The following is an 8719-nucleotide window of genomic DNA, read 5'->3' on the forward strand; positions in this document are numbered from 1 at the left end:
TTTGAAAAAAGCATTTGGAAAAAACAGTAGCACATAAAAAAGTGTGGGCAGTCAAAAGATTGCAGACACATTCACTATTAAGTGCTATGTATAATTGATTAAAACAAAATTAAAATAAAAAATGGGCTAAAACTTGGACCGAATATAATGCTTCCACTCGATAATGCCTTTACGCACACAAAGGGGGATAATTTTTTGTGGACTGACCGTTAGAATTTGCTTTAATGCAATCGGTCAGAGCTAAAAAGATTATTATTGCAGTAGGTAGGGAACTTAAGTTCTATTGTAAACAAGTTGTATGCATGTGCACATCATTTTGAGGGTGTTTGTGGAACGTGCAGCAACAGGAGGCGATGCAAAGCTTTTGATCAGTTGCCGCTAGTGGCACTTGCTCTTTGAGGTCGTCTTGGTGTGTAGGAGTAGTAAAAGGTTCCCTATTGTCTGCATCAGCTCTGGGAGGAAGGATTTGGATGAGGGGGGTTGCAATGTATGAGGGGCCAAAATTCAAACTAACCTCGCGCACACACTACCGAAAACATCTGGCCTTGCACACAAACTACTGAAATACTCTCACATTCAGATTCAACTGAAAATTAACCTCACACACACACTATTGAAATCCTCTCATATTCACTACTGAACACCTCACACACTACTGAAAGCATCTGGCCTTGCACACACACTATTGAAATCCTCTCATATTCACTACTGAACACCTCACACACACACACAACTGAAAATGAACCTCGCACACACACAACTGAAAACATTTTACTGAAAAATTCTCAGTAGGGAATGTGCATACATGTTTCACCTATGTGTGTGAGGGGGATTCTTGCTGTAACGGAAGTCATTGTAATGAAACGGAAGTAACAAAGAACAATGCTGCAGTGATACAGTAGGTGGCGATATTTCTCATCTACTCTGTTTGGAAGTCGCCATTAAAGAAGAAGAATGAAACAGAAGGTCCAATTCAGCATGGATTTATAGAGAAGCAGCACCGCAGCAGTAGGCTGGACCCTGAACCGAGCAGTCTACAAACTAATACGGTCTGGTCTATGGAGGTGTTCTTGTTTACATCACCTAGCGCAGCTCGTGAGGTGGCCTAACAACCCGCTAGCAACATACACAGCTGCAATCAGCTATCAAGCTAACAAAACCGAAATTGAGCCAGAACCTTTCCTTTTTTGTTTTACCATTTATTGAAGTCAGGGCTCGACAGTAACGGTTGCCAGGTTGCCATTGGCAACCATTCAGAAAAAATGTCAACCACTTCTTGGCCTTTGGTTGCCATCTGTGGCAACCAGTTTTAAACATAAAGAAATAAGGACAGAAAACAGCAAAATGTGCATCCGGAAATAGATAAATGTTAATAGCTTGGTTTCACTTGACGTCTCACCGCTGCGTTCCTTTGGCGCGAAATTCCATTGGAGGTCAGGAAGTAATTTTCTACAGAGGATCTAGCTGCTGTTACCATTGTGAAAATGCCGGTGTGTTGTGTAGTTTACGGTTGTTCCAATCGATCCGGCCGAGAGAAAAACAAGAGGTTTTACCGAGTACCGAAGGTTATCGTCCATAAAGCTGAGCAATTTCAGAAGCTAACCGAAGAACGCCGGAAAAAATGGCTTTCAAACCTACATCTGCGGTCGGGAGGAGCAGAGTCGTCTAATGCACGTGTCTGCAGCGACCACTTCATCAGAGGTATTAGCTAACTTGGTTTTTGTGGCTTCGTTTATGTATTATTGGGTTGTGGTTAAATGCTTATTTACTTAGTAATACTGATCATGTTTAAGTTACCTGTAGTCTAATATGGACTTTGTTGGGACTTTTTAGGGTGCCCTAGCGCTTTGGGTGACGTTGAGTCGGTAGACTGGGCTCCCACTGTTAGCCTCGGTTACCACACAACAAGTAAGTCCAGATCAGAGGCATCTCTTTGACGAGAGCAGAGGATGGAGCTCAAGGAAGACCAACAAAGACAATCAGAATGTGCAGAGGCTTTGTTGGATCTCCTGCAGACAACCGAGAGCCCAGAACCGACGCAGCCCCCGTCTGACAGCCCACAACCAGAGGACACCAGTGGGATATTAAATGACCAACAAGGTAAATTAACCACCAGCATTATTATTAAATATTACACATGTAATTGTCAGAAAATCAATGCAAACTTTGAATTAGGTTTAGGTTTAGAAAATAGAGTACTAACTTGAGAATCTGCAATAATTGGAACAGAGAACTTGCATGTCTGTAAAAAGGTTGTCAAAAAGATAACTTCACAACAATTCACATTCATATTTGACTATTTTAAATAACTAATTATGCTTGCTACTGCTATATTGTATGCAGATGCAGGATGCCAGACTGATTTAACGATGGAGGACATCGAGAGGATGGAGGATGTTCTGAGACAGAACACAACAGAGCTGGGAAATCTTCGGACAAAGGCACTGGACACAAAGTTCAACCAGGAGTCCTTTGAGAACAACGAAGAGAAGACAAAGTTTTACACCGGGCTCCCCAACTTCTTAGTTTTACTTCAGGTTTTTCAACTGTGCGAGCCCTACATCACCTGTGGCCCTATGTGCTCTCCAAATTTGAACAGTTCATTTTAGTTTTGCTGAGGCTGAGACTAAATCCCCCTCTGAAAGATTTGGCTTTCAGGTTCAACATCTCTCTCTCTCCACTGCTTCTAGAATTTGGCATAAGTGAATTGACATACTTCATGAGAGTACAGAATTTATAATTGAGTGGCCAGAGCGTACTTCAAGCTACAATGCCAATGGGATTCAGACAGGCATTTGGATGTAGAGTTGCTGTGATTGTTGACTGTTTTGAAGTTTTTATTGAGAGGCCGTCTAATTTACTAGCTAGAGCACAAACATGGTCCAACTAAAAGCATCACCATACTGTTACATTTCTGATTGGTGTTGCTCCCCAAGGCTATGTCACTTACACATCTTGTGCCTGGGGAGGAAGAGTTAGTGATAAACAGATCACAATACAGAGTGGGCTCCTAAAAAACCTGTTACCTGGAGATATTGTCCTAGCAGACCGTGGGTTCGATATTGGCGATAGTGTGGGATTTTACTGTGCTTCACTAAAGATGCCTGCATTCACCAGGGGAAAAGTCAGCATACGAGGTGGAAGAGACAAGAAAAATAGCTAATGTGCGTATTCATGTCGAAAGAGTCATAGGATTAGTCAGAAGAAAATATCAGATTCTGCAAAGCAGGGCTGTGCCCATAGAGCACATGCTAACAAAACCAGGTGAGGCCCTAGCATTAATTGACAAGATTGGGGTTATTTGCTGTGCCTTGTCTAATCTGTCAGTGTGTCTGTCGTCCCATTGGAGTAAAGTCATGGAGCTGTAGTATTGTAAATAAGAAACCATGTATTATTCAGTATCATTTAATCTTTTCAGTAAACATCTTTTTGTGTTCAAACATCTTGTGTTCAAGTCTTTTCAGTAAACATCTTTTTGTTTGTTGTAAATTGTGTAGCCCTACTCAATATACAACTTTGATCTACATTCAGGCTTAATTCATTCAACAATATTCTAGAGATGACAATTGGTCTTGTGACGCTCCCATGTATGGCCATTGAGGGTTATTGTAAATGTAAATAAGAAACCATGTATTATTCAGTCTTCTTAGTATCATTTAATCTTTTCAGTAAACATCTTTTTTACAATAGCAATATATCACACAGCCCTACTTCCTCTAGTGAGTGTGGTCAGTGAATATGAAGGTGCTGTAATGCAGGTTAAAGAGCTGCCACTGTGCAAATAATAATGCAACAAGGAGAGAACCACAACTTCCGGGACCAGGACAGACCACAGGTGCTGGTAATCACGCCTTCTCTGCCTCCTGATCATCTTGCAACTGAAACGGAAAAATGGAACAGCAGACAGGGAGAGGAGGCTTTTAGTCACCTGATAGTTATGCACTATCATGTTCTTGTGGAAAAAAATGAGCACACCAACTCTTTATGACTTTTAGCTTTCCCCTTGTAAGTTGCTGTCCCAACACTTCAGGGAGAACACATAGTCTGAAGAAACTCTCAACTCTGGGAATGATGTTGTCCCACAGGTCCACATCACGCACAATTCTCTACAAAGAGGTCATTTTTAGTCCAGACAACAAAGTCGCAGTAGTCAACGTCAACGACGTGGAGCTGAGCCTGTACTTGATGGTAGTAGGCATGTCTCCTGTCCAGCTTCACAGTGCCCCCATCGTTGACGAGACAGAAGCCCGGTTCTCCAGCACCAAGCGAAGATTGGCCTCCTCTTGTTTGCTGTGTGGGCACTAAAAGTTCAATGAAAAGAAAAGTAATATATTGTACTGTAAATAAGTGTCTGCAGCTCAAAATGTATTGGGAGAGGATCCCCAGACTCAGGATCATGTCACAATCCTATACTTACCCGCTTTACTGTAGCACAATACTGAGCAAATAACTTACCTTTATCTCACAGATACCAGTTCTATGGCAGGTGCACGTGACACATCCGTCTGGCGACGCTCCCATGTATGGCCATTGAGGGTTCAGCCAAAGCCCGCTGTCTTTACAGCTGAAACCCTGGTGGTGCAGACTTTGTACTTCTTCATACTGCTTTCGGGCAGTTGCCTCGTATTTGCATCCATACCTGTAATGTATACAACAAGGAACAGAAATAGAACATTGTACGTTATAAAACGGACAAGTCAAATCAAGCAATCTGATTGGTTCTTAGCCGTGATATAATCAGCGTATACCACGTGTAGAATTGTAAGTTACTTTTCACAACAAGCCGGTATCCCTCCACGTCTGAGAAAAACTGTATATAGTTGCGTTGAAAAGCAAACTGCCTGCAGTTTGCTTTTCAAACTGGAACAAGGAAGCAGCGGAGAAGTAACGGGGCAGAAACCCTCCTTTTTACGCAGCGGTCCACACGCTTCGCGTCGGGCCGAACCACGCCCCTTAGCTGTGATATAATGACCATATACCACGGCCTGTCGTGAGCTATTGCTTAATTATACCATGGTCTGGGTGAATACTCCATTCTGATTGGCTCCCTAATCCCTAATAAATAACTTGTTGCAGCTGTAGAGAACTTGTGTGCCTCTGGGTAGCATATGGACTTGATCAAGGACTTTGATGGCTGTGCAAGACTAGTCTGTAGAACCTGCTTCAGTCTTGAGGCTGTGATCCTTCCTGCTCTTTGGCTAAACCATATTGGTGATAAGCTCTGGTTTCTGGTCTCCTCCTCTACTTCCTGGACCTGTGGCTGTGTCAGCTCTTCCTGTCTGAAGTCCTGGCATGCATTCTGCAACTCTGTTGGGGATAGCTGTAGCATCTCTGGTGTCCTATACTGAGGTAGTGGTTTAGGTAACTTGCTCACAGATTTAGGGACAAATTATTTGTAATATGGTTCCCTGGACATCAGTGCAGCACTTCTTGAGGAATTTCTGCTCAAAGTCTTGAAAAACTGCATATACCTTTCTGATCCTCGCTCCAATTTTGAACCCTGTAACAATGAGACAGGCAAGGACGGCATTAACAGCTGACTATTAACAGCTGACTGACCACTGGGGTCTGAATACCTTTTTGACATGTGATGGCATTAGCCACTTGCACTTCTCAGTGGTGCAGGATGCAGTCTCCCTCATCTTCACACCTGCTTCGATTGCAAACAGAACTACTCCAACATGTGAGCAGGATTCTGACAAACTGTATAGATAGACAGAGACATACTAGAATAACTAGATTGATCGTAAAAGCTAGTAATGGTATAACATGAATATTATAGCAGGCATTATTTTGTCTGAGCTTAAGTGTTGTGTCAAATATGCTTTGGGTTGGGATATTTATTTTATGACTTACCCAGCCATACAGTTACAGTGTGCTGTAACAACTTCTCCATCTTCTTTAGCTACAATCCACTTTTTTTTCCTTTTTTTTTTTTTTTTTTTAAAAATGGTGTTTCTCCAGACCTCTGGGAATGGTTGACCTACAAAATTGAAGCTCCAGTTAACAACTTGCTAGTTAGTAACATACATTTAACAACATCAAGCCATAGCTAGCTAGTCTAGTTCTGTTACGTCCCCAGCTTGTTTTGGGGTAAAGGGAAGCAACACATAACCAGATGGTCTTGGTAAAGAGATTGTTTTTAATATTAACCTCAACATAGAGTAATATAAACAACGTGCAGGCTGTTCAAAGGCTCTGAGCTGTCTATACACAACAGTACACAAAAACGAAGGCCACAGAATATCACAGTCACTTAAGACAGAACTGGTGAGACGTTTCGCACAAGTACAACGCCGTCACCAAAACACAATATATCCTAAGCTAAACACATACACTCACATCAATATCCTAAGTACACACACACCATAAGCACCCGAGTTAACCTCTGTTAACAATATCGTAAGGAAACACACATCATAAGCACCCGAGTTAACCTCTGTTAACAATATCATAAGGACACACACATAAGCACCAATAACACACAAACATTCTGAAGTATGGTAGCATGGCATCCTAGCACAGATCCAGCGCCCCGAATTTCAACAACGTCGCAGCTTAAGTAGCGTCATCAAGAGGCGTCGGGATCTCTTCCGGTGGTAGGACCTATGGTAGGAACGAAACAACGTCGCCGACGCGGTAACCATAGTACCTACATGTAATCATAACACACATACACATATATATACACACACAGAACACTCACAGGCCAGTTAATGCTGAAGGCAAGGCGACAGCCGTAACACTGCCTTACATGAGTCCATGTAGCTAACGTTAGCTAGCTAGATGTCTCCTAATAATGCTACTTAGAGGTAAGAAGGTATAGGTAGTTAACACTCACCCGGGCAAAAACAAGGCGACATTTGTTTAATGCCTCTTTGGTGTCAAGGTCATTCACCCATCCACACACAAAGTAGTTGAAAGCTTCCAGGCTTTTATACGCTTTCATTTGGCTAGCCGTGTAGTAGGAGGTATGAAGGACGAGGTAGCTGATATCCATCGCCTCGACCGCCGGCAAATCTGATAAATCACGAGAAAAGTCGCTCTTTTTCAGCTGATACGGATCGTATCCGATGTGTGCTGTGATTTTTTCACGATATCTACGGCGTGCAGGTTCATTTAATTGTTTGACATAGTCGGTGTCCTCCATGATTCCTGCGTTGATGAATGATTGCGTTTTCACTTCCTGACCTCCACTTGAATTTTGCGCGCCGTAAAAGTCACGTGACTGAAACCAAGCTATTATTTGTTGTATTAAGAGTGATATTTAATTATTGTTGTGACCAGTCGGAACCTGATAGGCCTACTTAAGTTGCACGTGCATTGGTGTGATTACGGAGCCAGAAAGCGATGCACGTTTACACGCATGCGCGGTGCGCCGTGCGTTTGTTTTACAAAAAATGGCCAAGCAAATTAAGTTGTTTGACTGTCGGGTAAAAAGTTTGGCCAACCCGTCAACATCTCAAACGAATGTTCAAAGTGATTCAACTGATAAAGTGCAAGGTGAACCCGAACGAACAGCAAAGACGAAGTGGGTAAAGTTTTGGGACTCCGGAGGCGAAACATTCTGCTTCGTTGTCCATTCACTTCGGGTAAAAGTTCCTTCAAAATAAGAGTCCCGATCTTATTACTAGCAACATAAAAGTGCAAAACGAAACTTTACCCCAGGAAAATATTGGCATACAAATATAATCACTTCTATAAAAAGGTAACACATTTTAAATATAGTTAGACATATAAAAGGTAATTTACAGCATTAATAATTAATATCTAATTCTTAACTGTGAATATTTTTCATTTATTTAACATTATAAATGTATTAGTCTGGCCAATCCAAGACTTAAATGCTGAAGGGTCAATGGATATGGTGGGGATCAGCACAAAGGTCAAGAAAACCCACAAACACAATTTTTTCAGTTGTGTGTGTGAGGATAATTTTCAGTTGTGCGTGTGCGAGGTGTTCAGTAGTGAATGTGAGAGTATTTCAGTAGTGTTTGTGCAAGGCCAGATATTGTCAGTAGTGTGTGTGCGAGGTGAGTTTGAATTTTAGCCTACACAGCCCTTCATAGTAATGACTTGTCCTTCGCTGCCTCTTGTATCTCTGACAGTCGTCTAGACCAGCAGCTGAGTCTCTGTGTGTCCCTAAACTCCTTAGAGCAGGAGAGACAGACAGTCTGTCTGTGTCAGCAGGCACTGCTCCACTCTCAGCTATGACCCTTCACATGTATTCGTCCCTAGACGGACCCTTTTTTGGCCCCTCACCATGGACTCGTACCTCTGTGCCCCGCTCACCTCTACAAACATCCCCCCATCCGTACCCAGACGCCGCTCTGTCCACACTGCCTCACTCTTTTATTTCCTGTCACAATGTCTCCCCGCCCTTCACTGTCAGCCATGCTTGTACCCCATTGTTTCCTGTTTTTCTTTCTGTTCAGCCCCTCTCCCTCCTCCGCTCTCTTCAGGTAGCCTTAGCTACATAATTAGGTGTCATTTGGCCGAAATGGAGCAGCAACAGCAGCGAATGCATGTTCCTTTCTCAGACCCTTTCAATCTTTATAAATGGAAAGTCACTCAGGTGTCCAATTTGTGGGATTGTCAGTTGAATTGCATCAAATTGAAAATGCTACAGTCATAAAACAAGCTGTCTTCCACTTTGTCTTTAAGGTAAATGCTCATTATTAGCTCAGTGAAGGGGTGGAGAACTAAGCTAATGGCTGAT

At 42.5% G+C, this 8719-nt stretch overlaps 2 long non-coding RNA genes across 3 annotated transcripts; one reads left to right on the plus strand and one right to left on the minus strand.

Moving 5' to 3' along the window:
• Nucleotides 1-940: 940 nt before the first annotated feature.
• LOC307028337 lies at nt 941-3948 on the plus strand. Its single transcript, XR_013804935.1, has 3 exons — nt 941-1701; nt 1834-2100; nt 2344-3948. It is a non-coding gene; the product is annotated as an uncharacterized lncRNA (long non-coding RNA).
• LOC307028336 lies at nt 3390-7525 on the minus strand. 2 transcript variants are annotated; one of them, XR_013804934.1, is made up of 4 exons: nt 5857-7523; nt 5577-5703; nt 4456-4639; nt 3390-4301 (listed from the first exon to the last, which is right to left on the minus strand). It is a non-coding gene; the product is annotated as an uncharacterized lncRNA (long non-coding RNA). The 2 variants fall into 2 exon arrangements; XR_013804933.1 differs by having other exon boundaries at nt 3390-4639; nt 5857-7525.
• Nucleotides 7526-8719: the final 1194 nt, after the last annotated feature.

This window comes from Notothenia rossii (assembly GCF_949606895.1).
Source record: "Notothenia rossii genome assembly, chromosome: 2".
In the NCBI taxonomy this organism is placed as follows: Eukaryota; Metazoa; Chordata; class Actinopteri; order Perciformes; family Nototheniidae; genus Notothenia; species Notothenia rossii.